The sequence below is a fragment of the Rhinopithecus bieti genome, unplaced genomic scaffold (genome assembly GCF_001698545.2).
Source record: "Rhinopithecus bieti isolate Rb0 unplaced genomic scaffold, ASM169854v2 scaffold_12217, whole genome shotgun sequence".
In the NCBI taxonomy this organism is placed as follows: domain Eukaryota; kingdom Metazoa; phylum Chordata; class Mammalia; order Primates; family Cercopithecidae; genus Rhinopithecus; species Rhinopithecus bieti.
This window is the reverse complement of record NW_016807111.1, coordinates 215,545-235,217: the sequence shown is the minus strand read 5'-3', so window position 1 is coordinate 235,217 and position 19,673 is coordinate 215,545.

Sequence of the window (19,673 nt, the reverse complement as noted above, 5' to 3'; positions counted from 1 at the left end):
GGCCTTCTGACTTGGGTCTAGAGCCTTTCACCAACATCAAGTAGTACTAATGATATTTTACTGTAAGTATTTTAACTGGGGCTATTTTGAGTTCATTTCCATTATCTCATCTCTTCTTCCTTCCATACAATTTCTTTTCAGAATCTTCTTGTTTATGTTGTTTTGTAAGCATCCCTCCCACCAGGGGCTGGCTTTGGTTTGTATGATTTATTTCTATTGGCTCCATCATGACCTCTCAGGGCACTTGGAAGATCCTGCTGTAAAGCTCTAAAGCTGTTGACAGTCTTACCTGTTGGGATTCGTAAAGTAAAGAAGTCAACATTAGGTAAGATAAGAATAAAATTAAAGAAGAAAAAGGTATGCAGGGCCTTCGCCTCTGACCTCTGGGTAGTTTCAAAGATGAGTTCAAGGGTAGAGTTGCAGCTGCAGATAGGAAGCAGAGAGGTGACAAACAACTAAAGGGAGAAACTGAAATGTAAATTTGCATTAGTTGAAATTTTTTTAGTCACAGTGGCAATACCCCAATACAGTAGTCTAAGATAAAACAGGAAATTCACTGGATCATATTACAAGATGGGAAACCAGAGTGGGTTAGAGTAAATGGAAGCTGGCATAGGGATAGCTGTGGCCAGGGACTTAAATGGCAGTGAGAGGTGACAACATGCTGGCGGCCTTCGCTTGCTCTCAGCGTCTCCTCGGCCTCGGCATCTGCTCTGGCCACACTTGAGGAGCCCTTCAGCCCGTCGCTGCACTGTAGAAGCCTCTCTCTGGGCTGGCCGAGGCCAGAGCTGGCTCCCTCTGCTTGGGGGGAGGTGTGGAGGGAGAGGCACGGGCGGGAACCTGGGCTGCGCACAGCTCCCAGGCCAGCAGTGAGTTCCGGGTGGGCGAGGGATCCACCGCCCGCACTTGGAGCAGGCCAGCGCCACAGGCCCAGTGCAGTGAGGGGCTTAGCACGCGGACCAGCAGCTGCAGAGGGTGCCCAGGTCCCCCAGCACTGCCAGCTTGCCCCACCACGCTGGAATTCTCACAGGGCCTCAACCTCCCCCCCGGCAGAGCAGGGATGGGGACCTGCAGCCCGCGCATGCCCCAGCCCGCCGATGCCGGAGCCCCCACTTCCCGCCGCGCGCGTGCCCCAACCCCGCCCCCGCCTCCCACTCCCGCCACGCCGTCCCCGCACGCACCCCGTCCCACCCGCCTGGCTCCCTCCCCACCCCCACCCTGCTATGGGTTCCCACACAGCCCCAGCCTTCCCAACGGGCACCACCCCCTGCTCCACAGTGCCTGGTCCCATCCACCACCCAAGGGCTGAGGAGTGCAGGCACGTGGCACTGGACTGGCGGCAGCTCCACCCTCAGCCCTGGGGCGGGATCCACTAGAGGAAGCCAGCTGGGCTCTTGAGTCCTGTGGGGACTTGGAGAACTTTTCTGGCTGGAGGATTGTATATGCACCATTCAGCACTGTGTCTAGCTTGGGGTTCATGGATGCACCAATCAGCACTCTGTATCTAGCTAATCTGGTGGGGACTTGGAGAACCTTTATGTCTAGCTTAAGGTTTGTAAACACACCAATCAGCACCCTATGTCTAGCTAATCTAGTGGGGACTTGGAGAACTTTTATGTGTAGCTGGAGGATTGTAAATGCACCAATCAGCACTCTGTCTAGCTCAGGGATTGTAAACACACCAATCAGCACCCTGTCGAAATGGACCAATCAGCTGTCTGTAAAACAGATCAATCAGCTTGCTGTAAAATGGACCAATTAGCAGGATGTGGGTGCGTCCAGATAAGGGAATAAAAGCAGGCTGCTAGAACCAGCCCAGGGGCAACCTGTTCAGGTCCCATTCTAGGCTGTGGAAGCGTTGGTGTTTTGCTCTTTACAATAAATCTTGCTGCTGCTCACTTTTTGGGTCCATGCCGCCTTTATGAGCTGTAACAGTCACTGCAAAGGTCTGCAGCTTCACTCCTGAAGCCAGCGAGACCACGAACCCATCAGGAAGAACGAACAACTCCAGACGTGCCTTCTTTAAGAGTTGTAACACCGCGACGGTCTGCGGCTTCACCCCTGTCAGCGAAACCACGAACCCACCAGAAGGAAGAAGCTCCAGACACATCTGAACAACTGAAGGAAAAGACTCCAGACACACAGTCTTTAAGAACTGTAACACTCACTAGGAGGGTCCACAGCTGCCTTCTTGAAGTCAGTGCGACCCACTAATTCCGGACACAGCAGGATGGTGTCCACTTCTCATTTTTACTCTTATCTGTAGAGTATCTTACTCTACTCTTTTTTCTAATATTTTACAAGAGGAATGTGGAAGAGATTTTTTTAAATAGACCTCAGTTTTGGACTCAAGGTCCTTAATTATATGAACAGAGATGAAAGGAATACTCTGTTCCCAACTAGAGTTTGAAACTTTCAGGAGAGGACTCTGATAGATCCATGTTGGGTCACACACCAAGTCCTTGGACCCATAAATATGAATAGGTATGATGAGTTTTGTGTTAGACCAATTTGTAGCCAGGGAGGTGGGGCTGATTTCTGCAGGAAAGAGGGCTGGTACATTTATTGCCTTTTGGTCCAAGTATAGATTACCAAAACTTAGTATGCTATGCCAAGGGCTTGGAATTTATCTGACATGCATGGTTTATTTATTGGAACATTTAAAGTGGGAACATAATCAGCTTTACCTTTTAAAAAGACAATTCTGGCAGCAATGTAAAGGATGAAATTGGGATTTTTAAAGATAAGAGATAGGTGTCGCTGGGCATGGTGGCTCACACCTGTAATCCCAGCACTTTGGGAGGCCGAGGCGGGCGGATCACGAGGTCAGGAGATAGAGACCATCCTGGCTAACATGGTGAAACCCCATCTCTACTAAAAATGCAAAAAAATTAGCTGAGCGTGGTGGCAGGCGCCTGTAGTTCCAGTTACTGGGGAGGCTGAAGCAGGAGAATGGTGGGAACCTGGGAGATGGAGCTTGCAGTGAGCGGAGATCACGCCACTGCACTCCAGCCTGAGCGACAGAGCGAGACTCCATCTCAAAAAAAAAAAAAAAAAAAAAAAGGATAGGTGTCTGAGGATACTATTCTGCAAGTGTAGATTAGATGTAATAATGGCCGGGTGGGGTGGCTCATGCCTGTAATTCTAGCACTTTGAAAGGCCCAGGTGGGTGGATGACTTGAGCCCAGGACTTTGAGGCTAGCCTGAGCAATGTGGTGAAACCTTGTCTCTTCAAAAAATACAAAAATTAGCCTAACATGGTGGCATGCATCTGTGGTCCCAGCTACTCAGGAGGCTGAGGTGAGAGGATCACTTGAGCCCAGGAAATCAAGGCTTCTGTGAGCTGTGATCATGCCACTGTACTCCAGCCTGGGTGATGGAGTAAGAGTCTCTCTCAGAAAAAACAAAAAGAAAAAAAAATGCAATGATGATGATAAGAAAGTCTTTAACAATGGTTGTACAGAGGAGTGGTTTGAAGATAGAATCTACAAGATTGTCAGGGCTTGAAAATGAAGAGTAAGAGGATAAGAGAAAGAAACAACTCTCATATTTCTAATGTGTGATCGCATGGATGACAGCATAGTTCACAATGCATGGAAAACATGACGAAAAGCAGATTTGGCAGCAATTTTTAAAAAATTAATTATAAAATCTTCCCAATTTTAACCTCTGAATGACTGGGTAGAGATTATAAGCTTTCCTGTGCCCAGGGAAAGAATGGTTATTAATCATATTTTCCTTTGTCTTCAGAGTAATTGAGATCGTTCAGCAGATAAAGTCCAGTCAAAGAGTAACTACAAACCTTTCAAAAGTGTCTGTGACCAGAGTATCAGTAAGGATAATGCTTTGATGGACAGCCTCTTTCTCTCCAGTCATTGAACCTCAAATCTGTATCCTCTATGATTCCTTTGTCATAGAGATGCTAGTTCTTCAAATAATACATGTTTTTTTTCTTTGCCCATATATGTGTATATGCATAGGTATGCGTGCATGCTAAATAACTGCACATGACTTTTAAAATCTTCTGCAAATGTTGAAGTAACGAGTAGCAAGCGCGGACCTGGGAAATGTGTCTATAAGGACCTCAATGAAGAGCTTAGAAATTGCCCGTGATCAGACATCTGAGATTGTGAAATAGTCTCAGATCTGATTTATATAATTCTTGGTGGATATATTTACTCATAATGTTCTCCCGCTCATGCTGTCACAGAATCTGTAATAATCACTTAGGATTACCAGCAGTATAATGAGATCATCCTGACTTTGTTAAATATTTCTCTTTTTAACTAGATCTCATTATCGTAAGCTATACAATGCGTTTGGTTTTTCCCTCAGTATTTATACCTATAAATAATATGAAGAATGTTAGCAAATACTTTCTTAGCAACAGTTTTCATAAGCTACCCAGTATGATCTTGTAAGGCTCTGACATTAAGCAGTCTCAATTATTTTTACCTGAAGGATTTGTGTTTCTGAGTATCTCTCTTCTAGACCAGGGATTGGCAAACTATGGCCTATAGGCTATTTGTTTTTTGTTTTTTTCTTTTTAGTGTTTCATTGGAATACCACCATGCACATTTTTTTGTGTATTATTTATGGCTGTTTTAATGCTGTTAATGGAAGAATTGAACAGTGTTTACAGAAACCAATTACCCTGAAAAGCCTAAAATATTTACTAGCTCATCCTTTGTAGAAAAGATTTGCTGACCTCAGTTGTAAACGACTATTTGGTAGTAGGAGATCCTGATGATAACTAACATTCTCATTAAATGCATTGATTGAAATGATGAAATACTCTCTCTTGGGTATATACCCAGAAGTGGGATTGCTGGATCATACAGCAATTCTCTTTAATATGTCAAAGAGATATCTGCACTTTTATGTTCATTGAAGCACTAATCCCAATGACCAATATATGAAATCTACCCTAGTGTCCATCGACGGAGGAATAGGGAAATAAATTATAATCTATACACAATAGTGTTAGAGATACACTATTCAGCCTGAAAAAAAAAGAAGAAAATTATGTTCTTTGCAATAACGTGGTGGACCATGCTAAGTGAAATAAGCCAAACACTCATATGTGGAATCTAAAACAATGGAATTCATGGAAACAGAAAGCAGAATGGTGGTTAACAGAGGCTGGGGATGGGGGAAACGGAAAGATGATGGTCAAAGGGTACAAAGTTTCTGTGAGATCTACTGAGCAATGAGTTAACTATAGTTAATAATAATGTGTATTTCAAAATTGCTAGGTATTGAAAATAGTTTCCATCTTCCTTCTGTCAGCTTCTTTTCTTCATGCAATTCAAACTTTTCCATGATGTATACAACTTTCGTTGAACTTACTGCATCATAGTCACAGACAGTGGTATAAGTTGACTAACAGCACTAGTATATGTGTGTTTTAGAGATGTTTAGGATTTATTTGGAAAAATTGAAAAATAAATAGGTCAGATTATGTTTCGTCACTGTCCTGCTATTTTCCTCTACATGGAAAATTATTTTGCCTTCATATCATTTTTGAGAAGAGCAAATAAAATCCAAATATTTATGTTCAAGGAGTAACTACTTTTTGCTATTTTCTGCGCTTTCTAATCTCAACTTATTTCTAGGGTGACAGAGATGTCACAAATATATCACCCTAACAGGCCAAATCTTTATTGTATCGTTGTGTCTGGCTGCATGAGTCATAAGGTCATGACTCTGGACTGAAAACACATTTAGTAATACAACATAAAATTTCTTATTCAGTACTTACCTTTACATAATCATGGTTCTTGTTTAGGCAAAATGGACTGTCTTTATAAGGGAAAAATAAAGTTAAAATACAAATGCAAAGATTTAAAAAAGGTCTTTGCTAAAGCAGAGGAGAGAGAAACTAGTAGTCAGAATCTGAAAACATGGGAAGAAGTTACACGGAGAGTTCTGGGGTCAGCTCTATGACTTACCAGCTATGTGACCTATCTAAGATCCATTTTTTACCTGTAATGTGAGGATTATAATAGACCCTATTTAATCAGGTTTAGAGTAGATTATAAGAGTAATTGTACATGAATCACTTAGCATAGAGCCTGACATTTAACAAGAGTTCAATAAATATTAGCCCTAATAATAGTAATAATAATACCTCCTTGTAAGAGTTCCTCATCTACTCTCAGGGAATAAATTGTGTGCCAGGAGACACTGGAGTAACATCTGTATAGACACATTTATCTAGTGGGGGGCCACATATTTGATGGTCTATCAGAATGGATAGCTACACAAAAGATTGACACAATGAGACCTGTCTAAACAGGAAGTGTGGGATAAACCTGACAGGCCTAGGGAAGACAGTCTCAGAAGCGATTAGTTCCACGTTGTTTTTAATTACATGCACTCTCTTTAGTTAGAAAGATGATGTTATTAAGTAAGTAGAATTGCTGAGAAAAAATTTCAAAATGGCCACTGATTTGTTTAAAATAGGTGGATTACTGATAGTTTTATGAATATAAATTTAAAATATTTATTATATTTTATTGGAGGTATTTTAATAAATACATAAAATCTTTTATATTTGTGTGTTACCATTTAATTAATATTTCTCATTTCTCAACAATGACTAAATAATCTAAATGTGCAGATCTTCTCAAATAATTAAACAGTCACAGAAAAAAATAGTTTAAAAACCTCAGCATCCCTGACTCCATGGTGCTTAGTCTAGCAGTGGGGAAATACTTCAGTTGGATAATCGTAAAAACAAATAAAATCTTTAAGTGTTTAGGAGGCATGTTACATGCTGCTGGCATCATGTGTAACAGTGGGATTTGGCCTTGTTATTCATCCAATAACTATTTTAGAGCTTTTGCTCCTTGACACACATTGTTCTAGCTGCTTGAAATACCATGGTAAATAAGGCAGACACAGTTTTACTCTTATGGAAATTTTAACTAGCAGATGCTCAGAGAGGATAGGAAATATGTTGGAGGTTATATATTTAGAAAGTAGGAGATCCAAAATTCACACTTAGATCAATCCAATGCCCAAATCTATGTTCTTAACCACTGCTATCTCTTCTGTCTTCCCAATTTTATCTAAATGCAGTTTAGTGAGTATTTGTCTTTTGTCTGTTTATCTGACCAACAAATGAATATCCTTCTCGTATTGGAACATTCCCCACATTTTATGTGAGTCTTAATGCTAGGCAGAGGCTGCCTCTCACCATGGACACTGAAAAGCTAGATACTCCTTTTCCAAATCAATCATGAAGAAATTGATTGGGCACAATCTTAAGCAAAATAAATAAATAAAATAAAATAAACTGGAGGCATCACGTTACCCAAACTGAAACTATACTACACAGCTACAGTAACTCAAACAGCATGACACTGGTACAAAAACAAACATATAAACCAATGGAACATAATAGAGAGCCCAGAAATAAGGCCACACACCTATGACCATCTGATCTTCAACTAAGCTGACAAAAACAAGCAATGGGATAAAGACTACCTATTCAATAAATGATGAGGGGATAACTGCCTGGCCATATGCAGAGGATTGAAATTGGACCACTTCCTTACACCATATGCAAAGATCAATTCAAGATGGATTAAATACTTGAATGTAAAACCCCAAAGTATAAAAACCCTGGAGGACAACCTAGGCACTGCCATCCTCGATAAAGAAAGGAGCAGAGATTTCATGAAATAGATACCAAAGACAATTGCAACAAAAGCAAATATTGACAAATGGGATCTAATTAAACTAAAGAGCTTCTACACAACAAAAGAAACTCCCAACAGAGTAAACAGACAAACTAAAACCTGAGAGAACATATTTGCAAACTATGTTTGCAAATATAGTTTGATGCAAACATCTGACAAAGTTCTAATATCCAGCATCTGTATGAAACTTAAACAAATTTACAAGGGAAAAAACAACCACCCTCATTAAAAAGTGTGCAAAGGCCATGAAAAGACACTTTCAAAAGATGACATACATGGAGCCAACAAGCATATAAAAAAAAAAGCTCAATATCGCTGATCATTAGGGAAACACAAATCAAACCACAATGAGATATCATCTCACACAAGTCAGAATGGCTATATAAAAAGCCAAAAAATAACTGATGCCAAGAAAAAGGAACAATTATATACTGTTGGTGGGAGTGTAAATTAGTTCAACTATTGTTGAAAGCAGTATGGTGATTCCTCAAAAAGCTAAAAGCAGAGCTAACATTCAATCCGCCAACCCCATTAGTGAGTATATACCCAGAGGAGTATAAATCATTCTACCATAAAGACAAATACACACAAATGTTCATTGCAGAACTTGTCGCAATATAAAAGGCATTAAATCCACCTAAATACTCATCAGTGCCAGATTCAATAAAGGAAATGTGGTACATATACACCGTGGAACACTATGCAGTCATAAAAAAGAATGAGATCATGTCTTTTGTGGGAATATGGATGGAGCCTGAGGCCATTATCCTTGACGAACTAACACAGGAACAGAAAACCAAATACCACATATTTTCAGTTACAGGTGGAAGCTAAATGATAAGAACTCCTGAACACAAAGAAGGGAACAACACACACTGGGGTCTACTTGAGGGTAGAGGGTGGGAGGAGGGAGAAAAGCATAAAAAGTATCCATTAGGTATGAGGCTTAATACTTGGGTGATGAAATAATCTATACAGTAAACCCCTGTGACACAAGTTTACCTGTGTAACAAACCTGCACATGTACTCCCAAACCTAAAATAAAAGTTAACAAAAAGAAGAAAGTAAAATATTAGAGTCCATTGAAAAATAAGAACACATGAGGTTCCAGAATGTATTATTTTGATTCTATGATTATTATTAAATCCTTCACTTTTTTCACTTGAGATATTCAGTAAAGCAATAAAATTTTCCAATATCAAAAAAGTAGACTTCACTCACTGCTATGGACTGAATATTTGTGTCCCCCCAAATTCATGGGTTGAAACCTGTTCCCCAAGGTGATGGTATTTGAAGGTGGGGACTTTAGGAAGTGATCAATCATGAGAGTGAAGTGCTTCTGAATGGGATTAGTGTCTTTATGAAAGAGACCCCAGAGATCTCCCTTACCCCTTCTCCCCTCTGAGAACACAGAGAGAAGACAGCTATCTATGAACCAGGAAGTAGTTTCTCACCACATACCCAATCTGTTATTGCCTTGATCTTGGACTTCCTAGCCTCCAGAGCTGTGGGAAGTAAATCTTCATTGTTCGTAACTCCCTCCTCTTCCACCCAAAAAAGAAATAAAGAAATAGATTGGGCAAATTGCTTCACCAATCCAGTGGGCTTTCCCTGCATTTTAACTAGGTGTATATGTCTCAGAGGAAGGAATGTCTTTCAAAGCAGTGGCAGAGAACACACCTGGGATTCAGAGCTTGCAGCCATGGCACTGCAGTCTCTGGCTTGTACAGTTCAACCATGGCAGCAGTGATGGTCTCAGTGGGCTGAATCTGTGCTGTGATTTTAGCTTCCGTTTTCTTACTGTTTTCTGCATATAATTCTCTTACCTTCCTGTTGACTGCTTAAATCATCTATATTTTCTATTGCTTGCAACCAAAAGCTCCAGCTGATTGTTTAAATTATTTCACCCCACACATTGACCTTTATTAATCAATAGCTGATGGGATGATAATGCAATGAAGTTGCCATATGATTTTGCATAGTTCTACAGAACTTCCTTCGTCATCTCCTTTGTTGCAGAGAAAGGTAAACTAGCAACAATTAGAATACTGACAATGCCTTGGGGCCCATTAGTGGTGAGATGGCAAAGATAATTCACATAGAATTTTTTGAGTCATATTTAGCTTATTGAGCGATATGAATTGATTCAGCCAAAATGAATATCTACAAATATCTAGACCCTAATTGGTAACATCTTAAAAAAAATGAAAAAACTGAAGTCAGCAACACAACTGAGATATTATACTTTCTTTTATTCTACTCCTGTTATTAGCCTTTCTTTTCCATTTTAATGTGTATGATTTTAGATTTGAGTGAATACAATTATCAGTCTAAAATATTAAATGAGTAGTAGTATGTCACAATCTTTAACTTTATGATCACCACGTAAGCCAATGTTTGCAATGTGTTCATTTTCAAAAAATTACTCTGGTATTGTATACATACCAATCCAAAGAAACTATCAGTCAAGAAATGTGTTGATCCCCAAATCAGTAATTTTAACCAGGGGATTTTTCTGTAATTTTAACCAGGGAAGTTTTCTTATCACCACTGCAGTTGTTTTTGATGACCAATTAGTAAACCAATGTATTTTTTCCATGTAATTCATAAATAATTTCTGATTTTCTGAGCCTTCACTAATACAAATTTACTCAAATCTTTGTTGTTGTTGAAGTTTGTAAGAATTTTATGTTTTCTCTAACAGAAGTTTTTTAAATGGATGTATATTTGGCTAAATATATACTTTCTGTGATATTTATTCATGATAGAAATTATTCAAGGATGTGTTAATTGGTCTATTTAATCATAGGAATACATTAACCATTCAGAAAAGGAAAATGATTCAGCTGTCTACATTTTTTATTCTGTCCCCCTTTCAGTTATTTCAAGGATACTAAAGAGCTTGGCTTCAGGACATTTAGGTATATGAATTAATGTTAATCATAGTAACCACCACCTGTTAATCACCCAGAAATTTGTCATCTAGTATATCTTGACATTTTAAAATATGTGGATGTTTGCTCTTTGGTAAATGTATATCAAGCAATTTAAAAAAATTCCAAACAGATGTTTGTCTTTGAAGCCTATATTACTATAAATGGATGTCTTTAATACTCATCAAGTTTTGTTGAGAAGAAGCAAAATAACACACATATCAATATCAAATACAAATACAGCATAAAGAAATAAAAATGTACATCAAAGTGCTAAATATAGAATGTAATTAAATACCTATGTAAGACCATATGCCAATTTTCTACAAGTTGAATTACCAATAGATGTTTTATGTCAATTCATTTTTGCCTAATTTATTTAGATCTCTCATTCCTTATTACTAAGTAGCCCAATTTCAGTTTTTGTATTTATTTCTTTTGAATAGTTTCTTTGGAAATAAGATTCTTTCAGATTGATTTAATTCAATTTTAGTGTTATTATGTATTTATATTTTAACCTAGACTGGTATATCAAAATATATTACATTATATTGAATCTTAATTCTGGGTAACTTTCTGTGTCTCTGTTAAATTTTATAAGATAAAAGCTTTTTGTACTAAATTTGTTTTAATGTTATACAAAAGAATTGGTGAAATCTTTTCAATCCAGCATTAGGGAGTGAGAACAAAAGAGTTCCAGGTAACTTCAACATCTGGCCAATATGGATAATTAGTGTTCTCACTTTGATCTTTGCTAGTGCCTGAATGCTTGTGTCCACCCAAATTTGTATATTAAAACCTTATCCCAAATGTGAGGGTCTTTAGAGGTGTGGCCTTTGGGAGGTGATTAGGTCACGAGGATGGGGCCCTCATGAATGGGATTAGTGCCCTTATAAAAGAGGTGTCAGAATATTCCTAGCTCCCTCTGCCATGTGAGGTTACAGAGAGAAGATGGCCATCTATGAACCAGGAAATGGGCACTTCCCAGACACTGAATCTGCCAATGCCTTCATCTTAGACTTCTTAGACTCCAGAAAAGTGAGAAATAAATTTCTGTTGTTTACAAGCTACCCTTGTAGTAGTTTGTTATAGCAGTGTAAACAGACTAAGAGTTTTCCTTCCATTAGGTTTTTCATTCTTTCTTATAAGATCTATAAATGAATGAAAGGCTCTTATTTTCAGGTGTCATTGGAAGAAGTTTAGTTACATTCCCTTCCACAATGGGTGGAGCTAGTGATACCCTGAAGTCTTAATAATTATTACCTTTCCTTCCTTTTCTGTTATACACACTACCACTGCTATAATTTGATATTTGCATGCATTATTACAAATTGAAAATACCTACACAGTTTATCACTTTGCATATTTAATACACTCTTCCTATGTATTAGTTTTTATCTTCATTTTGTTTTATATATAAATAATATATATAAAATATATTTATGTATATAAAACCTATCTATCTATCTCTCTATATAAAACATATATAATTTCCTGGGTTCAAGTGATTCTCATGCCTCAGCCACCCATGTAACTGGGATTATAGACATATACCACCATGCCTGGCTAATTTTTTGGATTTTTTTAGTAGAGATGGGGTTTTACCATGTTGGCCAATCTGGTCTCAAACTCTTGGCCTCATGTGATCCATCCACTTCGGCCTCCCAAAGTGCTGGGATTATAGGCATGATCCACCACACCTGGCCTATCTTCATTTTATAGATAAGAACAATAAGAACCAAAGAATTTTAAGTAGCACATAATGGTTCATTACATTACTCTGCAATGAAAAAGCTAGTCCATAACCTCTGACTCCAAGATGAGTGATCTTTCTAGTACACTCTAACACCTCACTATTAGTTATGATGCTTATAAAAATGATTTATTGAGCCAAATCCCTATATTTTATACCTATGATAAAACTTACATAAAATTCATGGTCATTTTCATTACACTATGCCACTAGGTAATATGGGTTTAAGTTTGATTGCGAAATATAAAACATGTTGCTTTCTAGGTATTTGAAGAATGATAAGGGCAAGATGGAAGCAAGTTTGTTGTATTATAAGCCAAGAATCCAATTTAATTGAAGTCTCTGGGATGAAAATAGACAGCTTATTACTATTTACTTGCAGCCTTTTCTTAAATTGCCTTCTTATGTGTGGATGTAAATTTCAGCCTCTTTCTCAATCATTTGAGTACATACAGGAATATGGAACAACAATGCTATGCAGTTGAATTGCATTTTACAAGTTTTAAGCAGTTTGATCTGATAGAATTCTGTCAAGTTGGGGGGCCAGATTTTATAAATCTAATTTTAGAGATTAAAAACTGGAATTAAGGAACTAGCCCAAGTACACAAACATCCTGAGCAAACAGATTTTAGGTTAGGACTGTTTTCAGTCTGATCTGCGTTTCTTCTGTTCTACTGTCCCACTCTGTCCCAACTCTGCCAGTAAAGACCATCATAATGCTCCTGACAGGTGGCATATTATGATCGCAGCGTGGCAACAACAGCATTTTCTTCAGTTCTGCTTCAGAAAGCACATACCGTCTGCATACTTTTAGAAGGCTTTCCTCCATTCTTAACTGGACATTGCACAATCAAGCAATGAAAATAGCTTACAATAAAAACCCAAATTCTAATTCTAAGGTAATACACAAAATAAATGCTTTCCAGGAGATAAATGTTCAGAAAAGAGAAACTGGTGCTTCAGGGGACTGAGTGCTGTTTTGTGCCACTTGTAAATTTAACTCTCACCGTGTATCACCATTGAACTGTTCTAATTAGTATCGTGGAAAATGCTGTCATAACAGTTATCCCAATTTAGGACCAAGAGACAGAACACATACCTTGAAACAAAAATATTCAAGTTGGGAAAAATGCTGACACTGGCTATGTCTGCGCTGAAGAATAGTTTGACTGTTACTGAGTGAATTGCATATGTGAGTTGACAAGAAGTGATTTCAGTCACTTTTCTGTGAGACAGATAATATGGGAAACAAAACAATTTTGTATACTTAAAGGAAGAAAGATTCATAAGAAAAGAACAAAATTATAAGCTATAAAGGAGAGCTCAAATTATATGTAACAACATACTAATGAGAATGAATAGACATTGTGTTTCCAAAGAATCTTCAGAGACAGATAACGTCTTCAAATTAAATTTGGATACTAAAAAAGGATGCTTGTTGAATTGCATGTTATATAAGTGTCAATTGTGTGTTAGATCATAAGCAAAATATTACTTAAAACAAGACAGATGGCTTGGATGTGTGATCATCTCTAAAACTCTGAAAGCTCAATGAATGTGACACATTGTATAACTAGTCAAGTGCTTCCTAATAATAATCATAGGCAGGTATCTGACTTTATGCCCTTTTTATCTGAAATATTCTACATATACATGAACATTTATCCACATATTTAAAATTACAGAGATAAAATGCTATTAACAGTCATACTGGTTATCTGAATTTTTAAAAACAGAATACTAATTTTAAAAAAGAAACATCTGGCTTAGAAAATGACTATATTCAGCACTAGGAAAACTCTTGTAATCATGTTGTAGAAATTTTAAATTCTACTTTGGACATTTTAAATGTTGTACTTCAGTGACACGTCACTGCCCAAGTAACCATGTTTATGTTTCTTGACTGGATATTCATGGTCTTTACCCCAACCTATCTTCTTATCTAATTTCCCATAAGTTTCCATTTCATATTCCCTGTTTTCTACTCATAATGAATTTTTCTTTTCCAAGTTTTTATTCATGCTTTTCCCACTGCCTAAATGCATTGTCCCTATTCTGGGTGCCTACATTTTATCCTTCCTTCAAGTCTCAATTCAAATGCTACCTCCTTCTTAAATTATTTTCTACTTCCAAGTAAGCATGGGTCACCCATTTAACCCTAATTACAGACATCTGCAGGAGGCTGCAGTAACAATAGCCTTCTGTGAACATATTTCCGTGTCTTACTCTGAAACAGAATAGGCAATGACTCTAGGAATTGGTGACTTACAAAGCAAGATATTTCATTGATGAATGATCATATTTTATCAGGCTGAAAACAGCTATTCTGAAAGTGCTTCTGTTTACTGAATAATTTTTTACATCTCAAGTAGCTCTAAAGAGACCGGTTCCACATTTATATGCACAGCAATTCATTTTAGAGAGATGCAGGTTGACATTACGTTTGTATTAGAGATATTTGTTTTGTTAATGATGACTAAATCCTTTTTTTTTTTTTCCTGTTATTTGAATGTCTTGTGGTTGCCATGTCAAAGACCTGTATCACATTTCAACATCTCGGAAATCTGATGATCCACAGAACATATTGTTCAGCTATATGAGACATCCACTATAATTGTTTTTTTCTTGAAATCCAGAGACTAACAATAAACCTTAAAATGTAACTTTGTTAAAATTACAGGAGATATTTGATGTTTTCTTGGTTTGACGATCCTAGGCATATATTCATTTATTCAACAAATACTGGTTAAATATCTTCTATTTTCCTTAACATTGTGGAAACTTAGGGAAAATCCACTGTACCTGAAGAAATACCCATTTACGATAATATATTTTTAAATATCTGACATTACCTCATGTAAGGTGATTTATAATCTTAACACAATATTCTCCAAGCCTTGTGCTAATACTTGACCCAAAATAATTTATGTTATCTTCTGCTGAAACTTGCTTACCCACAAAATAAGGAGTGAAAGAAAATATTGCAGTTATCATTTTTTTAATGAGCTTTTAGTGAGTACTTGCTAAGTACTTATAATTACTTACAATAAATATTTTAATAATAATTAGTTCTATGTTTTAGAACTAATTGCATGTTCTAAGATAGAAAGAAAAGTAATATAAAGTTCTAACCTCAAAAGCTTACAGTGGAGAAAAATGTTATCTAAAGTTAATATAATCCTTTACTGATATATATATATATATATTCTACATATATTACTTATTTGTTATTAATACTATTTTTTAGATAAGAAAATTGAGTTTTAAGAGTCAAGTTGCTGGTCCAAAATTATAGATTAATGCAATGACAAAACCTATATTTAAACTGAAGTCTTATGACTATGAGTCAGAGGCACTACCTATTACAGATTTGACCTTCCATTAATGGGCAGTGAAAGCCCCAAGGAAATTAAAGTCTATCTTCTCTCTGATTATTGAGTTTGGAAACTACTATGGCAACAATGACATCTTTATATTTGATAAGCAATTAGTGTTTTCAAGGGTTCTCTTTATCTTTTCAATTTGATCGATTGAATGTTTCATAGCTTTTCGGGTCGGAAGAAAGGATCAATGTGGTACTCCTCTAAAAACTCTGTAAAACAGCAAAGCACTAGGGGCAAACCCAGAATCAATTACCAAAGGGAGTCCAAAATCAGACAGGTACCTGGGATATATTACTCATTAATTATATTATCTTGTGTTATCTGAAATGGCTATGCCTAAGTGCTAATCAAACTTTCTGGTAGGTACAGATTTCAGTTTATTTTAATAGGTTTAAGTCCACTCAATCTTCCAGCACCAAAATTGCCATTGATTTTTCAAGGGCAATAACTAATGGTTCCAGTAAGAATGTTAAAGAAAATGCTGGTTTGGAAACTTATGACTGATAGACAAGTAAAACTAATTCGAGGAAGACAAACTTTCCATACTATACCATAAAATATATATTAGAAATAAGCTTGAGTCAATAAGGCTAACTAGCCTAAATTTAGAGAGTGACAGATTTCAGCTCACAAGAAGAAATTTTTCTACCAACTGTAACCCACCATGAATAGAACAAGCTGACTCTGAAGTAGTGAGGTTCTCATGTCTAGATGTTCCAATAAAAACTATGTGAAAATGTTTTAGTTTCAGAGAGGGTCCCTATGTATGGTAGGATATTGAAATAGATGATCTTGAATTTTCCTTCCATCCCACTTTTCTGACACGATTCCTAGTTTGACTCTTGGCTCTTTCCCCTTCCTTAAATAAACTGGTGATTTTGAGAAGTGGGCATATGGAGGATGCAAAAGAAAGATAAAAAGAAAGAAAAAGATGGAGGAGGAGGAAGGAAAGAGAGCAGTTGAGGAGGAAAGTAGGAAGGCTATATGAGGAGAGATAGAAAATTAGGAAAGGGGATACATAGTAGGTAGTCTAGGAAGTCTAGCTTTTCTATGGGAGAAATGTGCCAGTACACAAGGCTAACATCCGCTAAACATGTCATAGATGTGTGTAAGCAGCATACAAACATCCAGGTCAGACAGACTTCCGTGATGTTAGGGTATAAGATAGGTCTTCCATGATGCTATTACAGGTAGTTAGGCATGAGCAGGGCAGGAGAGGGCTGTCCCCCACCCACTAGAAATGTCTGGGAATGATTCGGCAATTACTGCATTGCCCCTCTAAAAGTGACAAATTGGCAGCCAGCTCCAGGGAGAGGCGATTTCCTGATGTTCCACATCTGTTAACATTGAAGTGTTAACTAAATGCAGACCTCAGGGAGAAAGCAACTCCCTGGGCCTGCACATTAAGAGACAAAAATGGCGAAGTACAGTCTTCCGGGTACACCCCAACAGAAAAAGGAAAAAAGCCTCAGATGGGCATGTGTACAACTTCCTAAACACACTGGGCGTGCTCACTTCCCAAGGGTAAGGTGGGCTCTGTGCATGCGGTAGCACAGCCTGTGGGAAGAATCATGGGAAAGAGGGGAGCTCATAAAGTCCCAGGATCAAGGTTAAAGGCCTTTTCTTTTTACTCTCTTTTCTCCCTTGTACCTTCAGGCTCCTGCTTGGTCTCTTCCAAGCAAATTCTCCTTTCTTTCCTTTTCTAAAGCTTTTTAAATAAACTTCCACTGCTGCTCTGAAACTTGCATTGGTCTCTCATTCTGCTTTATGCCCTTCAGTCGAATTCTTTCTTCTGGGGAGGCAAGGACTGAATTTGCCATAGATACACCACAGGTAACTCAGGGTAACTCGGATGTCTTCCTCTGGTAACAATGCCAGGCTGAGCACTGACATTCAGCCTGGACCCTTACACGTTTATTCCTGCCTCTATGGCCCTCACAGAGCACCGTGGAGGAGCGGACTGTTTATGAATGCAGCTGAAGGCTTTTGTACAGAGTCATTCGATTCTTCCTCACCAACACTGCTTAACTCTTCAAGGTTTTAGCATTGTTTCTCATCCTCCTGTTTTCTTCTTTTTCTTTTTTTAATGCAATAATGATTTCCTCCTAGTTCTGACTTTACTTCTTTTCAGGGCAATTCTATTTCTGTATTTTGGTATTATCTGGAGAGTGTTCTCTAACTTGCACCCTCCTTAATTGATTTGGCCCTTTCACCCCTATTCTTGGGCAATACATGGTCTACTGATCCATCCTTATTACACTCCAAAATATAAACCATTTCTGTTTTTCACAGGCTTAGATAAATTTGCTGATCTCTGCCTAGGGTCATTCAATTCTGATGGGGATACATACCAGATGCTCCCAAAACTCTGGGGCAACAAAGATGAAGAAAATCCATCATTAAGAAATTAAACATTGAAAAAAAAATCTTCTGTTCCTCTTGCAGTAAAGAATAGTATATTAACTTATAAGGCAGTGGGTCTGTGGGAACTATGAAAAAAAGTAAAATAACATCTATGGTTGCTAAACTTTCTGGACCAATAATTGCATTCATCTTTTATTTCAAGTCATTAAAAATAGTTTATGCTAAATGTCCTGCTATGGGAATGGGCTCTAGAATGGATCTTATGCCTGCACAGGCGGATATAAAGGCTCCCCTTTTCATATCACAGTCAAACTAGGAATTATGCTAGCAATTTTCCTCCAGTTACTACAGTTTTGATGTGGCTTTTCCTTTTAACCTTTCTGCATTGGGCAATAATAGCTCAGCCACTCTCTTCAGAGGCCATCCAATATGAAAAAATTGCTCTGGTATGTCATTAGAACAAGAGGACAAAATGTGAGCAGTTTTAATATTTCTCAGAATATCTCTGCATTTTGGCATTTTGATAACAAGACATACAATTAGCAAATAGATCAAGAGTAGTAAGATATTAAATTAGAAGCAAATGCTATTACAGTTTACGTCTTTAAAATCCGAGTTGGAAGTTTTGTTTCTGTCTGTGAGGGAGTAGATGTATCAAAGAAATCCTCTTGAAGAAAGTAAGTGTAAAACCTGGACAGAAAGGAGAAACAAAGCAAAGCAGCTATCTGGATCCCACAGAAAACAATCATGACAGCTGAGAATTGTGGGGACTAGACCTATAGAAGAGGAAATTGCATTGAGCTGAACCCCAAATTTGCCTGTATATTTTCTCCCTATTTATTTGCAGTTTCTCAATGGTAATGATAGAGCCTGAAGAGAAAGTAATAGCCTTGAGTTGTTATAATATCATTGGATAGAGAGAACAAAATCAGATTTCAGGAACTGGGGGCAAACACGATTTAAGGAAAAAGGTACGGGAGAGAGGACATTCAGAGGAGTAGCATCAAATATTGCATGCAGTTTTTTCTGGAGCATTTGCCAACTTGTGAGATGCACACACTTGGTGTGAGGCACTGTGAAGTACAGGCAAAGGATTCGTCCAGTTCACAGTGCTGGGAAAGCAATTTTAGAGGCCCCATCCCACAAAAAAAGAAGGGGCTCAAAAAAAAAAAAAAAAAAAAAAAAAACCTCGGTTGAGGATCTTAAAGAGCTACTCGTAACAATAAGAGCAATATCATGAAAAATAAGGGTGATGTTTAAAAGTAAAGGCAAAGTAGAATTAGAGCAGGAATCACTAAACCTGAACTGCACAATAGACTATATGAGGATGATCTGGCCAGACTCTAGCAGCTTGCTGGAATTAAATTAAATTCTCTTTGGAAGAAGATAATCTCACTTGCTTATATATATATACATATATATATATATATATGCAATATTATATTAATATATAAATTATATATACATACATATATTTAATTTACAAAGTCCAGCTTAAAAAATAATCAATCATGGCAGGAAATAGGACAAAGN